This window comes from Anomalospiza imberbis, chromosome Z, assembly GCF_031753505.1.
Source record: "Anomalospiza imberbis isolate Cuckoo-Finch-1a 21T00152 chromosome Z, ASM3175350v1, whole genome shotgun sequence".
Classification (NCBI taxonomy): Eukaryota; Metazoa; Chordata; class Aves; order Passeriformes; family Viduidae; genus Anomalospiza; species Anomalospiza imberbis.
Window position 1 is genome coordinate 9789513 of NC_089721.1, and position 16310 is coordinate 9805822.

General features: G+C 41.2%; 1 long non-coding RNA gene across 1 annotated transcript; it reads right to left on the minus strand.

Moving 5' to 3' along the window:
• Positions 1 to 14446: 14446 nt before the first annotated feature.
• Positions 14447 to 16041, minus strand: LOC137464970 (uncharacterized). Its single transcript, XR_010994512.1, has 2 exons — positions 15894 to 16041; positions 14447 to 14587 (listed from the first exon to the last, which is right to left on the minus strand). It is a non-coding gene; the product is annotated as an uncharacterized lncRNA (long non-coding RNA).
• Positions 16042 to 16310: the final 269 nt, after the last annotated feature.

Below are 16310 nucleotides of genomic sequence, written 5' to 3' on the forward strand. Positions count from 1 at the left end.
TCCAAATACTTTCTTATCTTTTAGAGTCAGCCTCCTCTGTATTCAGTGGAGGACTCTGTTGGGAAAACATAGTCACCTCAGAGGGAGTATTGGGTAAGGATGGCAAGTAGTTATGAGTAAAGCTAGTTGAGTTCTCTGTACTGTTGGCTGCCAGTAGTGCTGAGGCATTCGCAGCACTCAGAAATGAAATATCTGTGGGAGGCCTTTTTTCCACTTCTTGACACATGAATCTTCAGTAAATACTTTGAATTTGTTCCTGTGTCAATTAGTTAATGGCCCAAAGTTTTGCAGATATATTTTTGTCTCGTTATGCAATATCTTAAGACAATGTTCATTGTTCAAGACATTTAGAATAATGTGTCTACTGTTGCTAAGAATCCTGTTTCAGCCTGTAGGAAAGCTGCCAGAGCAATGAGATGAGAAACAGCACAGATCACATGGATCACATAGTGCCTCTATTGCCTCAGGACTTTGCTATTTCATGCAACACTAATCATTTACTATTCTTAGATATATGAAATTTACAATTTCGATGGATTGCTGCATCTGGATTGCTACATTGCTTCTTGGTTTGTCATCCGATGAGATGGGCTCAATTCATATTTGTTTTTCTGGTCCTGAAATATTGAATACTGAAATACAGTGTATTTTTTGTGCCATGAAGTGTGAATTCACTATGTGCTGGTTTTCCTGAATGATCAGTAACCTTAGTACGGTCCTACTTCTTGTGATTCTCCCTGAATTTTCATCCCTGTCAGCTTTTCAGTGCCAGTCTGCATACTTCCTGGGATAGCAGGAGCAAGGGCGCCTGTGAGATCCTGCTTTCTGCTTTGCTACCTGTTCTCTCCAGCTCTCCCTGGCACCTGGAAGACGTAGACACTAGCCTTCTTCCAGCAAAGTCTGATCTGAAAGAAAACCAGGTACTGTTGCAAAGTACAGCAACAGTCTTTTTGGACCACGATGGGAAAAAAGTAACGCAAGAGGTATGTGAAGTGTATTTCATAGAATCACAGAATGATTTGGGTTGGAAGGAACCTTAAAGGTCACCTAATTCCAACTCCCCTGCCATGGACACCTTCCACTAGACCAGGCTGCTCAGAGCCCTGTGCAGTCTGGCCTTGAACACTTCCAGGTATGGGGAATCCACAGCTTCTCTGGACAAACCTGTTCCAGTGTCTTACCACCCACAGAGTAAAGAGATTATTCCTAATACCTAATCTGAACCTGCCGTCTTACAGTTTAAAACCATTTACCCTTGTTCTGTCACTACATGCCCTTGTAAAAAGACCCTCTCCAGCTCTCTTGTAGTCCTTTTAGGTACTGTAAAGTGCTATAGTGTCTCCATATACCTTCTTTACTTCAGCCTGAACCACCCCAGCTCTCTCTTCAAAGGAGAGGTGCTCTATCTCTCTTGATCTTCACGTCCCTCCTTTGGACTCTTAACAGATCCAAGACCTTATGTTGCGCACCTCAGAGCTGGGTACAGTAGTCCAGATGGGTGTTCATTTCTTACTCCAGTAAGTTGTTTGCAGATGAACATGCACCACCTTTCATGAGAAAATGGCACAATTGCAACTGGGGCATAAGAAAGGCTGGCTTGCTCATCTCTGGGTTGTCTGTTTTACTCCTGCACCAGGAGAGAGGCAGAATCGTCCTATGCTCTTCTTAACAACCAATATTTTGTGAAAATCTCAGATGTGCTTTGCATAACTATGAAGAGAGGGAACTGCATCACAGTTTAGTTGGCACGTGAATATACAGATATTCCAGTCTTTTCTTCAAGGACCAGATGTTTCAGTTATTGTGGAAAATCTAAATGTGCTGCATAAGCAAGAGGTCTGTCCTTGCTTTCTGATACATCAGAAGGCAAATGCAGTGAGGGAGAGGTGTATGAGCAGTGGGCATCATTTGTATGAGTTGTATCTATAAGACTTGTACAGTTTTCTGGCAGTTAAAGTGAGCAGAGCTTCTGTATGGGGACAAAATGAGATATGTACAGTTTTTCTTTGCAAGACTTCATAAGAAAGAGGTTCAACCTTGTATAATTTTATTTCATTTGCAGCCTCTAGGTCTCTCAACAGAAAGGTCACTGTACAAGTAAGACAGGACAAGACACTGTTAATCATTGCTCTGGCCATGTTTCAGGTTTCTCTAGGCTGTCTTTGAGGTTTCTCAAAGTCTGGCTTATTCTGCATGTGTTCTCTTTATATATGGGTCGCTTCTGACACTTTAACCCAGGAAGTCTCCTCCCTGGCTAGCCGAGGAGCAGCAGCAGTGCTCTTAGCTGACAGTGAGGAGGAGCTGCGGTAGGGTTAGTGTTTGACATGCCTTGCTCCAGATCATCAAATCCCACTATTTTCAGACATCTGATATTTCTGGGAAAGTCTGGTCTCTTCTTCATTTTTCTTCAGCTTCAGCTGGCAGCAATTTTTTACCACATCATCTTTTAATCATCTGGCTTCTAATTTCTTTTTTTTTTGCTTGGTAATTTCCAACTACAAAAGAGGGGGGATTTTTTTTTCTGCCTGTATTTTTTTTTAAATTTAGCTTATGTTCTCTGCAGAACTGTGCATTTTCTTTGTTTGAATAGTACACAATTTGAATAGTTAGGATAGATGTGACATTTCCAGCTGGAGCCTCTTGCCTCCATAGGGTGGCTAATGACACATGAAGCTTTCAGACCTGCACAGACCTCTGTGAGTGGAGCCAGCCACTAGATGTCAGCATTATTTTAAAAATAAACAGCTGTGCTACCTATTGGCCATTCCTGCTTAAAATGTGCTGATGTGAAGTTGATGAGACTTGGTAACTAGTGCCTAGAGGCTACAGCCTTTCATATTTATGAAATGCTCAGTGACACCTGTATGGCTAGCAGCATACCAGGATGAATCTTGCTAATAATTTCCCACATTTTTAGAAACTGTGAAAAAGACACCAGTACCTGCTCAAATGGCTGAGAACGAAGTAGGATTTCATAATAAGTCTTCTGAAGTTCAATTGTGCTTGCATTCAAGTCTGAATCTATCAATGGAGGGAGTGAGGCAGCTCCCTGTCAGAAAAAAAAGCTTTTACATCATGGAGCCCCCGAGGAAGGCTGAAGAACTTTTGTGTGCACATTAGGGCTGCATTTAGGGGGGAAGCTGGCTAAATTGATTTAGTGACTCACTGGTGTACGCAAGATACAGTCTTATATTCTCTCCATTGCTCTTCAGGTGGCTAATTTGATAGAAAATGAGCCAATGAGAACAAACAAGTTGTCTTCTTTTGGGAAGATGATTTCTCTCTCATCACATGAGTCCCTGTGTCAGCCCAAGGGTGAGACTGTGCAGCTGAAGGCAAGATTAAAGAAAGGCAGAGGGACAACTCTGTGACAAATGTGAGTCATTAGGTTTTTCCTATTTTCTGTTTGCATTCTTTACCTGGGAGGCACAATATCTACCTGTGCTGTAGACTCGATTTCCATCCTCTTGCTCCCTTTGCTTTGACAGCTATTCCTTCCTATTTCCTGGGTAGAGCTCAAGTGTTCTCTACAGCTCTCAGTGCCAATTTTCCTGTCCTCAAGAGAGGACTAATCCATTGTTTTACTAATCCATCTCTTCCCATTCACATCACTCTTAAACATTTCCTTTTTCTCTATTTCCCACAGTAAGTAATTTGTAAAAGTGCAGTTAACTCTTTCTCTATTTCAAGCCTTGTATGATTGTTTCAATGTAGTTTTTTGTGCAAGCATTGGGTTTGTTTTGGCAGATCTTTTTATACATCTTGACATTAGGAGTTTGAGAGGAGTTAAGAGTTGGCTGGAACAAATGGCAGAGGGCCTGCAACTGTAAATCCAATAGGACAAGGGCTCTCTGGTGAAGACCTGAATAAAATATCAGTGCTTAACAACTAATAAAGAATAACATGATAATAGCTTATTTCAGGCTCTGCTTCATGTAAACATTGAAACTACATCTGCTGTCTCACAAAGGACATATAAACTCACATTCTCATCATTTTAGTGTGTTCTATGGTTCCCATGCTGCCTGGTTACAATGCAGTGCATAATTTTAGGTGCTTTATAAATTTTTTTATTTTCTGTAGACATTTGAACACTTCTTCTAGGTATATCTCTTGCTGAACTCCTATTTTATCTCTTACTATTATTCACTTGGGGTAAATCCCACTTGACTTTCTGGAGGAGGAAAAGAAGGTAGCCCCCATGGCTTATGAATCTCTTTGTCTCAATTGTGTCTGATATGAAGAGGTTTTGAATTGTGATTGAATCCTATACTCCCTGAAGCACTTGCATGTTTGCAAAACTGTTATGTTTGCTAGAGTCCAGTAAATATCAGACGTATACTTTATTCTGAGTTGGGAAATTCATATCCTCCTGGAACAAAATACTTTATTTCCCACAGGTTTGGACTACATTATATTGCCGCCACTCATGTCACTACACTGAAAATTGTGTCAGCATTCTCATTATAAGTTGTTTTTCAGAGGTTATAACTTGGACATGAAAATTTGTTTCCACTTAGAAACCTGGTCTTAGCCCAGAAGTAATTAAAAAAACACTGACATTTTCTTTCAATATAATTAGTGTTATTTTGGGAAAAGAAGAGAGAATAAAAGAATTAACACTGAAAAATGGCAAGGTGTGCGTTACAATTTGTTCAACTTTGACTAACTAAATGACAGAAAAAATCAGAATTAGTCAATCTTGTTAAGCTGTAATACACTTCAGTATCTTTTTTGTTTTATTGTTAAGTGGAAAGATGGAGAGAAATTGGTTTGAATATACATGAAGGGATGAAGGGATGAATTTACCCTGCATGTAGAGTGTGCAGGTACTATCCCTTCAGCATTTATCAAAAGCTGAGAGTGCCCATCCTACTCTGAACTCTAAATCCTGTCCATCTGAAAGTGCCACTGCCCCTGACTTTGTTAAATCTCTTATGTGTCTCAGAAGTTATGATGCATAACACCTTTCTTTGGGGTGCAGGATTACACAGAACCAAGGAATGGTAAAAAAAACCTCCTTTTTTGTGGTAGGTGCATGTGGACCAATTTCCTGGGCACAGCAAATTGAGAGAAGGGAGTTGGGATGCCCCAGGTGGGGCCTCTCTTTGGGTAACTTGTGGTCTGGTTTGTTTGTAGGGTCACAAAGTATCTCTGTTTGGGGAGTGATACATGATTGTCATGGTTTAACTGCAGCCAGCAGCCAAGCCCCAGGCAGCCACTCGCTCACACCCCCACCAGTGGGACTGGGAGAGAATTGGAAGGGTAAAAGCTGGAAGACTCAAGGCTTGAGATTAAGACAGTTTAATAGGGAAAAGAGAAGCCACAAATGCAAGCAAAACAAGGAGTTAATTCATCACTTCTCCTGGGCAGGCAGGAGTTCAGCCATCTCCAGGAGAGCAGTGCCCATCACATCTAAATGTCACTTGGGAAGACAAATGTCATCATGGGAAACATGCCCCCTTCCCTTTTCTTCCCTCCACTTTATACCCTGAAGGTGATGTCACACGGTCTGGAATATGCCTTTGGTCAGTTGGGGTTGCCTTTCCCAGCTGTCCCTCCTCCCACTGTCCCAAGCACCCCCAGCTTCCCTGCCAGCGTGGCAGTCTGAGAAGCAGAAAAGGCTTTGGCTGTGTGTAAGCTCTGCTCAGCAGTAACTAAAACATCTCTGTGTTACCGTCACTGTGTTCAGCACAAAGCTAAAACACAGCCACATATCAGCCAATGTGAAGAAAACTAACTCTGCCCCAGCCAAAACCAGCACAAAGGGTTTACTGGAGTTACAATGATTCTTGGGTGTTGTAGGATCGTAGACGGGAAAAGTGAGCAAAAAGGGTTGTTTTGGTGTTTGGTTTTGTTGAAAAGGTCCTGTAGGAGTTCACCTTAATCAGTATACCTCTTACCATGTACACTTCTAGAAAACTTCAGGGAAAGGCTTGTTATAGAATAAATGGGGAGGCCAAGTGATACGATTCTTATAGTACAAGTGCGAAGGCATGTTTCATTAATAAATCTGCTGCTGAAGTTATTTTTTACTATGAAGGGGGACTGTAGTAGCCAACTTTAACCGCCTGTTATCCGTGGGACTTGCATTTCAGCAAGCAAGTATTCTGTGTAGTTAGGACTTTCAGATGTGGTAATTGCTGAGAATAACTGTGCTAATACTTCTACTGACCAACAGAGATTTTAGCTCAAAAAAGGCATCTATTTTTTTACAGGGAAATGTGAAGAAATTAAACAGGCTCTCCTCACATTTAAAACCCAATGACTGTGAAGTATTTTAGGCTTTCCACCCTGTACAGACTTCTGTGATACAAAGGGAGACCTTGCATCTAGTGTAAGGTTTCAGAAAATACTGGTCCTTACAAAAGATTAAACAAACATAAATTTCTGCATAATGAATAGTTTTCAGCAACAGGTCTTTTGAATCAGAACAAACCAGCCTGAATCTTACCATCGCAATCAACAACAAATGAAGTGAAAATGAGGCTCAGAAACCATGGAGACTCAGTAGAATCCCCAGTAGTTTTTCAAGTTTGGTCTTGGAATAAAATATTCAAATGAAGTCTAATATATCAGACTGAAAATTACAGAAAATCAAATAGCTTTTCTTTAGAAACACATTTTGTAGGATTTAGTACAAAGAAGTATTTTTTAAGTTCAAAAAGAACTCCAAAAGAAGTTTATTCTGGAATAGAATTTAACCATTAATATATGTCTCCAAAGAGTCAAGTTCTGGCCTGGAGAATCTGTTATCATGAATCTCCTCTAGTTCAAGAAAATATCACCTTATGATTCTGACCTGTCTTTGTGAGTGAAGGTTATCATGAGCTGAGGCTGACTCTCGGCTGGTCTGTTTTAATGGAGAGTAAAGGGGTGGCTGGTAATGAGGAAAATAAAAAATGATGAATGAAGTATATTGCCCTTAGTGTAAAAAGATGAAGTGCAAGAATGTCTGGACTTCAGTGCAGAGAAACTTGGGATATGAGCCTTGACTGACTGAGTTGGAGAGGAGGGATGTCTTAGGAGGAGATATAACTAAAGTCCAGCTGCAGGGAGGAGAGAGAGATGAAAATGCACTTAAGTGCAGTCTCTTAGGTTTCGATTTTGCAAACTGATCTGTTCAGGCAAACCCTTACACCCACGCAAAGCCCTGTTGAAGATAATAGGATTTTGTGCAGGCTCACAAGAATCAACTTGCAGGAATGAGGCCCCGAGTCCTCAGGAACAGTTTACACTGAGTGCAAGTAACACAAGGAATAGCTGGAAATGACACATCTCAGCAGCACCTGATCTTGAACCAGGGGCACCCAAGGTGACAGAGTTACATTTACGTTTTTGTGCTCTCAGTGCTTCTGTTATAATCCCCAGTGGAATTTACACTTGGTAACTTTTCCCCCATCCCCCATTATCTTTCAGGCTAAAATCTGGCAGATGAGAGCTCAGCCTGGAAGGCCGGTGACTTCTGAAATGTGAGTGCAATTTGTTTAGATGCTTGGCTTTGCAGGGCAACTGGAAGGAGAAAAAATATCAGCTGGTTTTCCCTTTGTTTTACAAAATAGTATTTCATGCTAGATAAACTAGGTGATGTGGAGAATGTTATTTAGGCTTGTCTATATGATAAACTAGATTTTTGCTTACCACAGAGCCTGACAGAACTTTGTGATGTGTTTTAGAATTACTGTGGATTTCATTCCTTGGCAGTCCCTGTAATGTACATATGAATCTCACTGACAATTTCTAAATAGTAATTGCAGTTAGAGGACTGTTATATATTTCATTTTACTGTGATTACTTTACCTAGCAGAGCCTGACTGGTCTGAGTGCTTTGTTAGACCCAGCTGCAAAGGCCTAATATGACAAGGTGATGACAGAGATCTTTAGTGTAGTTTGATTGTTCCCAGGCTGTTGTTTGGGCTTCATCTTCTTTGATAGCATAATTCAGCTCCAGGTAGGCATTCTAATCTACCACTGCTGGTAGGTCACAGGTTTCACAGAGTTTCTATGGGATGTGCTTTAACCTATTTTAGCTAAATCCATCTTGTCTGTGCCTAAGAGCAGTACTGGTAGCTTTAGTATGAGTCCCTAAATATGAGTGATGAATTCCTTCATATGCTAGTAGAAAAAGTACTTCAAAGACTAATTGGAATCTTGAATATTTGCCTTTCAAACCTTTCTATCTGGGTTTCATCCTGAAGATATATTTACTGAATTAGGCAGTTCTTGCCTATTTCTTTTTGACATAAATGAAGAAGTTCACTTGCTTAATTCAGAGGCAGACACTCTTGGACAACTGGATAGATCCATACCTGTGTGAGGGCCCAGCAAACACTGTGACTGTCCAGACCATGGGGAGGTGGCTAAGGAGATTTACAACTAAGTTTAAGAAACACAGAAGGTGGTGGATATATTAAATGGAGGATTGCTGTTCTCACAACTCCCACAACACAAGAAGTAGGTGGCACTGGAGGAAGCTAATTTGGAGACAGATTTAGGAAAACACTTTGGGAGCCTATTGTAACAGGGGATGATGGGGGTAGGTTCAAAAGGATGTGACAAAGGCATAAAGGGAATCTGGAAGAAACCAAGGAGAAATGTACTCACTAACATCCCTGGTTCTGGATACTGGGAAAGGATAGGAGAATGGACAGCAGGAAGTACCATTCTCATGAGGCCATGTATCTCATTTGCTACTGCCAGGTATGTAATAGTGGACTAAATGGACCATTGGTCTGACTCAAGGGCAGTTTTATAACAGAGTCAGGGCTCTTAGAGATCCTGTTTCACATTTTCACTCATTAGTGAAGCAGAGAGACAAGGTCCTCATGTGTAAGACTCACAGAATTGTTAAGGCTGGAAAAAACCTCTAAGACCGACTCCAACCATTAATCCAGCACTGCCAAACCCACCACTAAATCCTGTCCCTAAGTGCCATATCTGCATGTCTTTTAAATATCTTCAGGGATGGTGACTCAACCACTTCTGTAGGCAGTCTGTTCCAGTGTTTGGCAACTCTTTCTGTGGAGAAACTTTTCCTAATGTCCAATCTAAACCTCCCCTGGTGCCACTCAGGGCCATTTCCCTTTGTCCTGTCACTTGTTCCCTGGGGGAAGAGGTCAACCTCCACCTGGCTACACCCTCCTGTCAGGGAGTTGCAGACAGTGATCAGGTCCCCCTTGAGCCTCCTCTTCTCCAGGCTAAACACTCCCAGCTCTGTCAGCTGCTCCTCACAGGACCTGTGCTCCAGACCCTGCTCCAGCTCTGTTGCTTTTCTGATAACTGGCAGTTCACACCTATGCAGCGACAGAACTGAAAAGCAAAGTTTCCTTCTGAGTGGCTGTGACAGCAAATGAACTTTCAGGATAGTGAATAGTACCAGAAATGTGGCTTGTTGGATTAGTTCCGAGTTTTGCAAGATGTGGATACATATCTGGCAAGGCTAAAGCAGAAGTTTCCAAATGCGATTCTGTTGTGGTCAGTGTGATGGCAACAGAGATTAATTTGGCCCTGGGTATCTTTTCTTAGCTTATTGAAATATAATTCAAAAATATTTTATTTCAGCTTTTAATAATATTTTTCTTATTTTTGGAAGATCTGCAAATTAAGCAACATATGACTGATAAAAAGTGGCTGTAGCTAGAGAGCAATTTCTTAGTTCATTCTTTAAAAATATTATTGAACAAGTATCAAAATCTATCTTAAACATGTAGATAGAATAATGTTTAGATGTATATGTGCCTTTCTGTGGCACTTGACTTTCCTTAAAGTTGGTTTCAGGTTAAATTTCTTTTTCATTTGTCCAAATTTGCCTGACTCCTTTTAGTCTGCTTCCTGTGCAGAGCTAACCCACAGAACCTGTAGAATTTGATAATTCCTAATTTGTGATTTTTCTTAGATGTTTTCTCAATAAGTTACTTCTTGTTTTATCCACCTGATCCATGTGGATCTTTTGTATCCATTTTTAGAGCAATTACTTCCTCTCTTCAGTTATGCAAAATACCTCATTAAATAACCTGGGTCCTTGAGTGTCAGAGTGAAAAGCAAGCATTTAGGTGTAAGTTTCTAATCCATTATGATTTTCTATGTTCCTGCTTGGAATCCTACAGACTACACTTATATTGCTATTAATGCACTTTTTTGATGTAGCCAGAGGGAGAAAAAAACCCAAAAAGGAATGAAATAATATATTCTGATTTGGGAATAAGTGATTGCATTAATAAAATGCAAGATAAGGAGGCCTTGTGACATCTTAAAAAATGATGAATGTTTTTTTCAGGAAACAAAGACTTAGTGTGACAAGGGCATAGTCAATTCTCTACCAGATTTAAAGGTTATTGAACATACAGTACGTGCCCCTTCATCACAGAATCACACACGTAGTACAAATGAGTCTGTTCATGGGGGAAATAAACTCACAAAAAATCTTTCTTCCAAGGCCTAGCAGAGACCTTTTATTGATTTTTTTTTTCAGCCCTTCTACAACTGCTCTGCTACCTCTGTTTTCCACAGGAGGTATGATCTGGCAGCATCTTTCACTCTTGAGTGTGTTGAGTAGGAGAACTTTTTTCTTAGCTATGATGTTACTTGTCCCAAACGGTGAACTTGAAGTAAGGGAAAAGGCGAAAGAATTTAGTCCAAGTGGCAGTATCTTTATTATCTCTTAATAATACAAATTATATTATCCTTCATAAAGTCAATCAACCTGGAAGTAGAACCTCTCCTTTCAGCATCACTTTATTTATATTCCCATATTTCTTAAAAAGGTTTTGTTGGCCATCAGTCTTCAAAAGGAAAAGCAAGCAATGAGGAGTATTCAATGGCAAAAATCCTGTTGACTTTAATCTTATTGGCTCAGTCAGGCCATAATCTTAATTAGCAAAATATCCAGGAGCATCTTTTCTTCTGGACAAAACTAAAAATTTGAGCACTAAGCCTTGCTTACTATGTTTCAGTGTATTCTTTTTAGGAAGCACAGAGAATATAATTCTCTGCCTATAAATAAATTTAACAGGTGTAGACTGCATTGCTCAATATTTAGTACTTTACTTTTATTAAATAGTAAATTGTATCTGCTGTAAATGGCTTTTTCTGGCTCCTCACTTCTTCAGTTGTGAGGAGCTATGCTGACTGCTTTTCTCAATTTCTGCTTCTTGTGCACACAGCAAATTGTATTTCTGTGCTTGCAGTGCATAGCTCTCTGTCGCCAGGGCAGATTATTTCCCTTTATTTTGTGTTCCTGTCCTCACCTGTTCTCGCTGTCTCCTGCACAACTCTCAATTTACACCTTGATATCTCATTCTTTCTTTTTCTTAGCTCTCTGAGTCTGATAAATATTCTCATTCATCTTCACCTCCTGTGTGTTCTCTGCCCTGGTCTCTGGGAGCGCTGGTCCCATGGCACTGTGTGCCTGCTGTCACAGGATCAACAGAGGGCTCCCAGGCTGCAGGGGTGACCCAGAGACAAATAAAGGACAATGCCTTAAGATCAGCTTCAGGTGATTCTTTTTTTAGATTTTGGGGGTGGGATGGGTCAGTATTCAGGTATTTCAGTGCATATCTTCCTGTCTGTATGGCCGTGGAGGCTGAGAGGAAAGAGCGGGAGCTTGGAGCAGGGCATTGGGTAAAGAGTGAGCTCACTCTTTTTGGTAATGGTGTAGGTATAGTTCAGCTCTATCTGGGTTTTAAAACTACACCCTGACATTCATCCTCAGTTTAAAGAATATGAATGAGGGGTAAACTCTGTTTTATCCTAGCATATTTTGAATAGTTAAGGGACTGAAGTCCTTTGGAAGGAATGGGGTAACCTGGAAAGTAAAGACTCGGGACTGTTTATATCTGACTAAATCTCTGTTGCACCGCACAAAAATGTACATCTGGACATCTCACAATCTTTTGTCGTTTATTTATGCCTATGAAATATTAAAAAAAAACACATAGAAAGAACAGAGTGCTTTCTTTTGCTGCCTCTTCTGCACAGTAGGTAAGTGACCCTCAGCACACCTTGTGTGTGTTGGAACCTCTCTAGGGCTCAAGTGGGGATGAGAAAGAAAACAACTTTTTCAGGAAGATTACTTTGGTGTAATATGAGCCACATAACACCATTTACCCTGTTTTAAAAGGGTGATCCTTAGGTCAGTGAGATAATACACAGAGGTTAAAATGCTAATCTTCATCTCTCTTATCACATGATCCTTTTCACCCAAATCCTTCTGGTTCTCATTGGTAAACCAGCATCCAGTTCACAGTCTGGTTTGAAAATCACAACCCTCATTTGCTATTACATTTGCTGAAGTAACTGACTCACGTATGATTAGTTTTGCCTTTTTTGAGCCCTAGATATGGGCTGCTTAAATCTGGTTCATCATTACAAACAGGAATCAGGAATAGTTTAGGCAGCTTTTTATGTCCAGAGTGTGTATCCCAGTGGAATTATTTATCTTACTTATTGCTCTGCAAAGAAAGGCAATTAGTTCTCTTAATTTGTTCCAAAGTAAAAATTGATGGGATCAGAGATTTTCCCATTGTTAAAAATTAATCTTCAATTGCTTGATTTCCTGCTGATGCTGCTCATAATATTATCACTTTTTATAAATCAGCAAAGTCAGCACACAGGAGTACTGCATTGGACATATCCAACTCCTCACTACCTACACTGCATTGCTGCAGCAGCTCCTTGGCGATCAGAGATGTTTGTTCATCTTCTGGCAACACGTTACTCTCTTTGAACACAGATCCTATTTCAGCATATTGCTTTACATAAGCAAAAAACAAAAAAAAATCTGCTGCAGTTCCTGGGGGAAAGGCCAAAGCCAGTGTCTGATCAGCTATTCCAGTCAAACACTCTTGAAACATGACCTTGTTTTCTCAGTTGCAGCAGTTTTTAGTGTAATCTCTATGGGCTACGTGAATCCTCTGGAGTCAGTGACTGATGGTGTCTCACATGGGTTGTTACTTTATTTTCACTGGACTTCAGTGCTGTTTTGGGCACAGTAAACCAGGCTCTTTGGAAGAACGTCTGCAAGGGTACAAGGCTGTATGCAATGCTGTTCTAGTGGCTTTCAGCTTTTCTTAGGAAAGGTTACACTGAACTTTAACTTTGTCCAAACTGTGTTAATTTTTTTTCTCCTAGCTGAAAAGACTCAAGATGGATTTTTATTTTGGAATCTGAGACCTAATCAGAAGTTAAGCTTATTTCTTTGGCTCACATTTACATGATAAAATGTTATGCTTTCTGAATTAGTGGCTGTGTTGTGCCTGTCTGATGTGGAGATAAGTAGCTATGTGGCACATGTCTAATTATATAGAAAATACTAGTGTTAGAATGTATGAGAGAATAACTCCTCAGTGATAGGGGCCAGAAGTCCTGAATGCTGTCTTTCCTTTGATATGCCTTTCATAGTCTACCAAGCTGTCTTCAAAGCATGGTTTTATTCTTTCTGTATAACATAAATTACTGAGAGACTATAGCTCTTTGGTGCTTGATACTGTGCTTGGTCTAACTTTTAGGCCCAGCATGTGAAATATTTCATACATATGAACATGCAACAAAATGTACTTTGTTCCCATAAACACGGTAACACAGTTAAAAGAGTCATCATTGGAGCACAGGGACATTAATTGATATACTGAGTAATCTGAGTTGTCAGAAGAAAGTAAATCCTAAACTTCAGACTCACATCGCTGTTGCTGAGAGCATTTTCTTGGCTCTCCTTAGTGTGTAACTTTGCCTTGTAGATGGGATTAGAGCTAATGTACTGGAATTGCATTGCATTCCCTTGCAGGAAACCCAGACAGGTCTAGTTTCCTTTTATTCAGGCTTCAGTATCTTTCTGATTCTTCTTGGGTGACCAGGCTCTCAGGTTGTGTTTGGCTCAGGGTATGCAGAAGCACTTTTGAACTCTAAAATATAGGTGTGCACATTTTTCACATCTCAAATCTGCACAGGGCAAGGCCCGAATTTTGTGGCCAAAATCTGAATACTCCAGCCAGACCAATGAGCCAAGAAACCAGAAAATTAAGGCATGTTTCAATGCACCCTCCACCACTTTCTCTTGCATAGGCTGCCACATTTGCTTGGAGAGGGGCAGATGAGACTTAGATGAGATTAGCAATGCATGCACAACAATCCTGGCTAATGGTAGCCCACCAGCCTGCCAGCTGCAGAGACCCTGGAACCATTGCCAACAACTCTCATAGGTTTGCAGACACCCTTGCAGGTACACTGACATGTGCAGTTGATGCAGCTGTGACACTGTGCCCTGAGCAGGAGGGCTGCCCTGTTGTGTGGCTGTGATCCCAATGCATGCAGAGATGCAGAGAATGGTGGCCTTCAAATCCCCCAAATCCTCTAAACAGTACAAATTAAATTTCAAATTACATGTGCAGTGTTCAGCTTGTTTTCCTTTCCCATACTTTCTTTTTCCTGCTGAAAAAGGTGGGGAAGGGTCTTTGTTCACGCCTTCAAATTTATGAAAAGAGGAAAGCAGAGCAGTTGATGAAACATCATTTTGGTGGGACACCTTCCTGAAGGAGAGGTCAGGCTGCAGCTCTTCCACCAACTCCTTCTGCTGTTCCCACTTTAGTGCCTCCTGCCAATAAAGAGGTGGAAAGAGGGAGTGCAGAAGAAGCAGAGACAAAGGAATGGTATTTGAGAGGAGAATTTAGAAACCCATGAGGTTTCCTGGAAAATTGCATCTTCACACTACTTTTTCCTGTCATCTTTTTCAGTGTGCCAGGCAGCTCCCACCATGTACCCTGTCTGTGGGCAACTGAAGCCTGGCCTGATTCACATTAGGGAAAATCAGTTTTGGGGATGGGGTGAGCATCTGCTTTTGCCCCCCAGATTTATGACTTCAGTGGAACTTCCTGTCATGCCTCACTCTGCACCTGTGTTTCCAACCACTTCTCCATTGTTGTTATTTCCAAGTGATGACGGATTGAATCTCTGCTAATGCAGCAAGTGGGCTGGGGCTGCTCCAGGTGCATGCTCCAACTCTCCGAAATGTCCACTGGTCACAGAGGACCAACTGCCTGCAGACCTAGACATGTCTGGTTGAGAAGGATCTGCCAAAAAGTATGTTGTTCTGTGTTGCTGGAGGGTTTTTTTATGTTCTATTTTTTCCTAAGAGCTCCTGCCAAATAGCAAGATAGCACAGATGCAGAGCTACTGCACAGGTCGTGGAGGAGGAAGCTGCATCTTAGCTATAGTTGAAGGTGGGAGCCTTACTGATGGCTCCCTTGTTCTGGCATCTCCCTTGGTCCAAACTCAGTTGGATGCTGTGAATTTTACTGGAACTGTGATGTTGCGCTAGCACAGCTCTTGTGTATCTGGCTGTAACTACAGTGCTTGCAGTTTTGGATCAATGCAGGGCTCACCCACCCTTCAAGGCTGCACCTCTGTCCTACACCTTGCCAGCTTGAGCAGTGAAACTCACAGTGAAAACCACCCTCCAGTGATCCCTTTACTCATTTCTGCTGCAGTGTAATTGTTTGCTCCAGTAGGATTAATCACCACCTGAAAAGGAGCCCTCTGCCCTTTTTAGTTGTTCAAGCCCCAGAGCCCTGTCCTGTGCTTGTGGTGACTGGAGGGCTTCCAGCTCACACAGCTCAGTGGCCAACTGGAACTTGTGTGAGGGGGGTCAGAGCCACACTGAGGGCCTTAAGACCCAGATCAGCTTTGAGGAGATATCCTGAGAAAGCCACCAAGTCCTCCAAAAGACAATTCATTAGCAATCTCATGGCACCCCACTTGATACTCATTTTTGTGGTTAATGTAAGGGCTACATCTCCTTGGGTATTTTGATAAATCTGGTACCATCTACACATTTCATCTGAGTTTGCAATTACTTATTACTTTGTAACACTATTTGTATTTCAATTAGTATGCCACTTTACCTTAAGGGTCACTCCCACCCTCCAAGTAAAAGTTTGGCCAAGGCTGAGCCCCAGCGCTCCAGAACAGCCCAGGTGAAGAGCAGGCAGATATAAAGATTGCAGCTGAATCCCTTTACTCCACGTGCCTCTGTCATGCAGTAAACAACAAATAAAACCAGGAAATTAGGGAATTCCACAGAATTCCCTGTTAAGAACCTATTAACAAAATATGTCAGAAATGCATCATGCAAAGCAAACCTCTTTTCCTTGCAGCCTATGCCAAATACATAGATACAGGAAGCCAAAAACTGAGGTTTAGGAGAGGAGAACCCATTTCTCTGAATTTTGTATAGTGGTTAAAATCTTTTATGTAAATGTTCATATAATGTGCTGTAAAACCCTGCAGAATGGTTCTGCTCTTGCTTTGTGGGAGATCAG